This window comes from Molothrus ater, chromosome 7 (assembly GCF_012460135.2).
Source record: "Molothrus ater isolate BHLD 08-10-18 breed brown headed cowbird chromosome 7, BPBGC_Mater_1.1, whole genome shotgun sequence".
NCBI classification, from domain to species: domain Eukaryota; kingdom Metazoa; phylum Chordata; class Aves; order Passeriformes; family Icteridae; genus Molothrus; species Molothrus ater.
This window is the reverse complement of record NC_050484.2, coordinates 1,439,993-1,447,126: the sequence shown is the minus strand read 5'-3', so window position 1 is coordinate 1,447,126 and position 7,134 is coordinate 1,439,993.

Sequence of the window (7,134 nt, the reverse complement as noted above, 5' to 3'; positions counted from 1 at the left end):
AGAGAAACTTCCTGACAACACAGGAGGCCAAAAGAGGGCAGCTCTCAGCTCAGATTCTGTGACCGTGTTCACAGGGGTTCTTGGATGAGGGAAGAGACGAGGATCTGACTCCATGTTTCAGAAGGCTGATTTATTATTTTATGATCTATAAACATTAAAACTATACCAAAAGAATAGAAGAAAAGGTTTCATCAGAAGGCTGGCTAAGAATAGAATAGCAAAGAATGATAACAAAAGCTTCTGTCTCAGACAGAGAGTCCAAGCCAGCTGACTGTGATTGGCCATGAATTAGAAACAACCAACATGGGCCAATCACAGATCCACCTGTTGCATTCCACAGCAGCAGACAATCATTGGTTACATTTTGTTCCTGAGGCCTCTCAGCTCCTCAGGAGGAAAAATCCTAAGGAAAGGATTTTCCATAAAAGATGTCTGTGACAAGATTCCTCCCCTGCCCAGCAGAGAGGAGCAGGAGCACCTTCCACCAGCCCAGCAGCTTTCCTGAAGATGCCTGCCTGGAGCAGCCCCCGAGGAGCTGGAAAACAACAGAAACTGTTTTCAGTTGCATATCAGCCCCCTCAGGCTTGAGAAAAATAGTGGAAATGCATCAACAAAACACTTTAAAGATGCTTCATAAAGATGTTTTCCCCAACTTGCTCTTACCCAGGCTTTCAGCACAGGCAACTTCCCGGCCCTCAAGGCTGGAAAAAATCAGAGACCCATCATCATCATCATCATCATCATAAGGATTTGGGTTGGGAGGGACCTTCAAAATCACCCACACTCTGACATTGGAAGGGACACCTTCCACAGTCCCAGGTTGCTCCCAGCCCTGTCCAGCCTGGCCTTGGGCACTTCCAGGGATCCAGGGATGCCACAGCTGCTCTGGGCACCCTGTGCCAGGGCTTGCCCACCCTCACAGGGAGGAATTTCTAATTCCCAATATCCCATCCAACCCTGCCCTCTGGCAGTGGGGAGCCATTGCCCCCTTATCCTGTCCCTCCAGGCCCTTCTCACAAACCCAAAGTCCATCTCCAGCTTTCTTGGAGCCTCTTTAGGCACTGGGATGTGCTCCAAGGTGTCCCCATGAAAGCAGGGATCAGGCAAAACCCTTCCCTTCCTCCTGGATGAGCCAGGACACCAGACCCCCTCTGCCTGGAAGGGGATATCCCTGCCCCTCTCCAGCTGGGTAAAAAACTGCTCCTAAAACCTTGGACCTGGGCTGTCCCCTGCTCCTCAGTGCCCACAGCATCTGGGGACAGCAGGGATCCTCCCTGTCCTCAGCCTCATCCTTCCTGCTCCAAGGCTTTGTTTCCCTCGAGATGTTGCTGCAGAGGGAATTTGGGGATGCCTGGCACTGGTCAGGTGTGGATTAGGAGCTGAGATCTGACCTTCTCCTTGATCCTGGTGCATTTTTCCCCTAAATCAGGCTCAGCAAGTAGCTGCTAACAACTCAGCACCTGCCAAAGAGCAGGGAGCTGCATTTCCCCCCCTCTGACCACGGAGCAGCTCCTTTAAGGCAGAAAAAAATCCCAACCCACCAGCCAAGAAATAAAATAAAAAAAAAGAGGACAGGCAGCAAATAAAGTGCTCTGACATTTTGGGGGGCTAAGCAGAAATTTGTGGTGCAAATCACCCGAGGAAGCAATTTGAGATGCTGTTGAGCCCCGGGTGATTCATGAGCCCTAAATCTCCACCAGCCCTGTGCTTTCCCTCTCTCCACAGCTCCAAGATTTACTGCCCTGGGAATGGGTGCTGGGAAATTGAGGGTTTTTCTAAGTCTCCTCTGCTTATCACTGGCAGCAGGGCTAATCCACTTTCCTTTTTATTTTTTTTTTTTTCCTTTTGGCTTGGGACAGAGAATCATAGAAAAATTATAGGGTGAAATCTGCATGGCCAGCTCCTTCCCCAGGCAAAACTGCTTTGCTCAGGAATTTTGCCACGGCAGGAAGGGGCAATTATTACCCAGAATTATTCAGGACAGGAATGAGGGAGGCCAGGTTTGACAGGACTTGGAGCAACCTTGGACAGTGGAAGGTGTCCCTGCCTGTGGCAGGGGGTGGAACGAGATGATTTGAAGAATGGTTTGGGTTGGAAGGGACCTGAAAAAACCATTTTGTTCCACTATCCACACCTTCCACTATCCCAAGCCCCATCCAACCTGGCCTGGAACATTTGCAGGGATCCAGGGACAGCCACAGCTTCCCTGGGCACCCTGTGCCAGGGCCTCAGCAAGCTCACAGGGAAGAATTTCAACCTGTCATGGTTGAACTCAGTGATCTTACAAAGCTTTCCCAGCCTAAAGGACTCTTTGACTCCTTGCACCCTTCTGAGGGCAGCAGGGATTTGGGAGCATGGAGTCCCAGATGCAGCAGATCAACCCTAAAAGCACCAACACCTCAACCCCTAAAACGATGACAAGGAGGAAAATCCTGCTTTGTTCACTCCCCACACTCCAGGATTTTATTCCAAGCAGCCCGGTAGGACATCCAAATGTGAGCACAGATTTTACGGGAAGAAATAAAAAACCAAAAATGTCATGGTTTGATGTTGGTGTAATGTTAGTGTTTTTATTAAAATATATTAGAAATAAAGTAGGATTTCGTTTAGGAATAAAGGAAAGAACTTTATTAACTTACAAGATGAAAAAAGGAACATACAGAACTTAGAATGAAAATTTTTAAAAAACTTTTTTTTTTAATTTTGAATTTTTACTGATAGACGAAATAGAATTTTAGAGTTTTAATTTAGTTATTACTTTTTAGATAATTGTTTCTTGGTTTATTATTACTTCTTAGATAATTAATTTTTAATTTAATTAATTATTAAATTTATTTAATTTAATAATTAATTTAATTATTAAGATGAGAGAAGGTTTTTTTGTATTATAGGCTTTTTTAGGAAACACAGTTGAAACTTTTTGTGTTTATGTTATATGCGGTATTGTTTGGAGAACATTTGTTATTGTGATTTTTTTTATGTATAGTGTTTTTATTATTGTGCATGGATTAGAGTTGATTTTAGGGGTTTTTTTAAAGGATGTTTTGTTTAGTTTTAAAAAATCAATAGTTTTTTATTTTTGGGATATTAGGTTTTTTTAATGTACTTTTTGGGGTTGAGGGGTTTTGAGAACAGAAATATTTTAATTGAAGATTGAGGGCATGATTTTTTTTTAATTTGTTGGTTTTGTTTATGTTACTTTTTTATATACTATTATTGCACTTTTTTGGTTTTAAGTTATTAGGGTTTTTTTTATGTAGTTTTTGTGTTACAGGGGAAAAAAAAGTTTTATTTATAAGAAAAAATTAGTTAAAGGTTACTCTTTTTTTTAATTTAGGAATTTTTTTAAACTTTTTTTCTTTTTTTTTAACTGCTCAGCTGGCCCTGGAGTGTGAGGCAGCCTTGTGAACCTCCCATGCCCTCAGCAGCGGCAGTGGCTGTGCCAAATTCCGGCAAATCACGGGAACAAAGGCAGGGAGCTCGCTGCTTTTGTCCCTGCCTGCTCCACTCACGCTCATGGATTGTTCCTCCTGCCCAATTTCATGGCTTGGTGGGGGAAAAGGGATGGGCAGAGCTGGGGCTGCAGTGAAAGGAAAGCACAAGAAGAGGGATTTTTTTGGGTGAGTATCACAGCCACGGGTTAACAGGGCTGTGAGAGTTTGCAGAGGACATTTCCGGGCAGTTTTCACACCTCTTTATCCTGCAAAAATCAGTGAGCCGAGGCATTCTGCCCCAGGATGCCGAGAAGGGTAAAAGCCTGTAAAGCTTCATCGTGGGTGTGAATTCAGGAAGTTTAAAAAAAAAAAAAAACTATAAAATTAAATATTTCTAATACATGCCCGTGCTGGTCCTGTACTCCTCCAGCTGCCTCCCCTCCTGGGTGCTGGACTCCATGGATTTTGGGCTGCCTTGGGAAGTTTTTGACACCAATTCTCTTGGAGGGAGAGTTCATTCCTCTTGGGTGTGTGGCTGGTTCGGTGTTTCCTGGGGCCGAGGCTGTAAAAGAGCCTCAGGCTGGTCCTTGGAGGACCTTGCATGGCCTGAGGAGGCATCTGAGGTCATGAGAAGGAGCTGAGCTGCTGCTGTGCCGCAGATGAAGGGATTATTTCCCACTCCTGCATTAGGAGCTCGGTGGATTTAGTAATTTCTCCGCTGTGACGCTGCTTTTATCGCCCCTGCAGCCCTTCCTCCGCACATCCTTCCATCCTCCATCCACCTGGAGACACCTCAGAGCCACCAGGCCGTGGTGTTCACCCCAGGAGCTCTGGGAAGGAGCGGGTAGAGATGGAGGGACACTCCCAGAGCGGGATTGAAGGCTGGAGGGTGAGACAAAGCACAGAAAACACCCAGGGGAGGCTCTCCCCAGAAACCACTGGAGAAACTCGTGCAGAGGTGTGAACGGAGCGCCCATCTCAGTTAAATCTGTAGTGTCTGTCTGTCTGTCTCTCCTCGTTGCCCCGAGTTGCTCTGCTCTCCCCCATTAACCCTTTCCGGGGGGAGCCCGGCTGTGTCACCCAGCCCCGCGGAGGAAGGAGCCCGGTCAAACCCGCCGTGCTCTTTTCCCTCCCGAGTTAACATCCCAGAGACTCCCCAGCCCTTAAAGGATCCTGCAGCACCTGGCCTCGTTATCCAGCGGGTGGGAAATCCTTGGAAAGGCAAGGAGCGGGCGAAGGGAAGAAGGAAAGGATGCTGACCACGACAAAAGCCTCACCGAGGTCTTTCCCCCTCCATCAGGGCTCAAAAAGTGGGATGAGCGTTCCGTGCACGGGAATTCCCATTGCTGCCCCGGGAGAGCGGCTCCTTGGGCAGAGCTCATCCCTGAAATGCGGGGAGCAGAGGGGAGGAGCCCCCCCAGCAGCTGGAGACCCCAATCCCTGCCTTGTCCCACCACCAGTGCCGTGGCAGCTCAGCGCTGCTCCCGCATCCCCGTCATTAGTCACGGCATGCCATTAATTAATTATCCCCAGCAACGGGGGCAGCCCTAATTACAGCCCCGCTTTGTCTGGGCTGGTGTCTCTGCCCTGAACGCGGAAACAAAAGGCGGCAGATCGGGACAAGCGATGCCACAAAGGAAGGAGCAGGGGAGGCAGAGAGGATGCTGCGTGCTCCTTGAGAGCTGGGATGCTCCCTGCAAATCCATCTTCCCCCCTCTCCAGCTCACGAGATTTGGCAGAAAGCTCCGGCAGAAGCGGCCGCTCCGAGGTTTCGCTTTGCCCGGGTGATGAAGGGCTAATTGGATGCAGATTAAAAGTCACTATTAGGGATAATCCCTGTGCGGGGAGCATCCCTCCCTCAGCTCCGGGACTCCGGGACCCCTTTGTATTTCCCCCCCGAAAACAAACAAAACAAAGAAGAAAAAAATAGAGAATCAAGAAAAAGACAGTTGGAAGCGCAGGATGAGCTGGGGGAAGGGAGATGGGATGGGGGAAAGCTGGGAAGAAATAATTGCCATGTCTGAAAACAGTTACTATGGCAGCGACAGTCTTCGCGCCGCCTGAGCGAAATGTTGGGGACCAGCAGCGGTGCCTTTGTCACATCCTCAGACACACATTTAGATGCTAATGCTGCCTTTAACCTTGGCTGCTTAACCTTGATAGGAGGGGAAGGGCGGCCACGGGGGAGAAAAAGCAGCTAGAGGCGGCGGTGGGGGGGAGTATTATGGAAAAGGTGGGTTTCCTCTCCCTAAATTTGCCACCGAATGGACTTGGCAGACTCCTCTGAGCTGCGATTAACGCTGTTATTTCTGCGCTTAATATTCCGCGGAGGTTTTACCAGCTTATTTATGGATAGCTGGCATTAGCAGCAGCATAATTCACCGCTGCCGCGCCGCTCCCAGTTTATCTCCATCCCCTCGGGATTGTCTCATCTGGGGCCGCTTTGGAGAACACCCCCAGGTCTGATCGGCCTGGCTATCAAATCTCGCCTTTATTTAGAACCGCCGTGAAAAAAAAAAAAAAAAAAAAAAAGGAGGAGGGTTGTGCAGGAGGGAAGAGTCCCCCTTAGACTTCGGATGGCGGGGAAAGGAATTTTGGTGGCCTCTGGGGCTTTTCTTGAGGCTCCAAGCTGTGTCCAGCAGCGGGATGGAGAGGGGGAATTCCCTGGCTGGAACAGCATCTCCTGCACTCCCGGCCCCGAGCAGGGGCTCACGACCCGAAGGTAAATTGCTAAATCCCAGCCCTATTGCACACAGATGAGCCACTAATTCCAGGAGCAGCCCGGGATGCCCTCGCTTTGGGATTAGCCTGAACTGCAGCCTTTAAGGAAGCTTTGGCTGGAGCGGTTCGGGCAGAGGAGATGAGAGCGGTGCCAGTGCCGGATCTGCCGCTCACAGATATGACCCTATTCTTCTGTTTCTGGCTTTTTTAAAAAAAATATTCTTTAAAGCTCCGGCTCCTGGAGTCAGGTGATCGCTTACAGCTTTCTCCACGTGCTCTGGGAACCTCATTTCTTTGGCGTGGTGGCAGACTAAAGCCTGAGCTCACAGCAGCTCAGAGATCAGTCTAGGGCGGCCCTGCTGCACAAAATAGTTCCATTTTCCAGCCCATCCAGTGCCTGTGCCTCGGCTTTGGATGGGCAGTGGCTCCTCACTCGTGCCACGGAGTGTTTGTCCCACCTGCACTGTGAGGGCACAGAGTTCCCTGCTCTTTTCCCTGCTTTTTTTTTTTGTGGAAATCACCTCTGTCACCACTCAGTGATTTCCACAAAACCGTGCCCACTGTCACCTCTGAGGGCTGGGGGAGCAAGCTGCCTGTATTTTTAATGATGTCATGTTTAATAGGGAACCTTATCTCCACACAAAGCCTCCACGTGCATCCTCGGGATGAAATATGAGTGTGAGGAATGATCCCACTCCAGCCCGACAAATCCTCACCGCACACTGAGGGGTGAAAGCATCCTAAATTAAAAGCAGTATCTGTCTTGTGCAGTGCTCTTCTTTCTCTGGGGCTTTGTGGCTGAGCTGTCACATAGAGTTGGTATTTATTTTACAAAGGCTGTAAAAGAGGCAATGGGTAATATTGTAGCACCCAGAGCAGAAATAAAGACAAGAGCTCCGGCTCAGGTGCTGGCAAAAAAGCTGGGACTGTCCAAGGTCAGGCTGGACGGGGCTTGGAGCCACCTGGGGTAGTGCAAGGT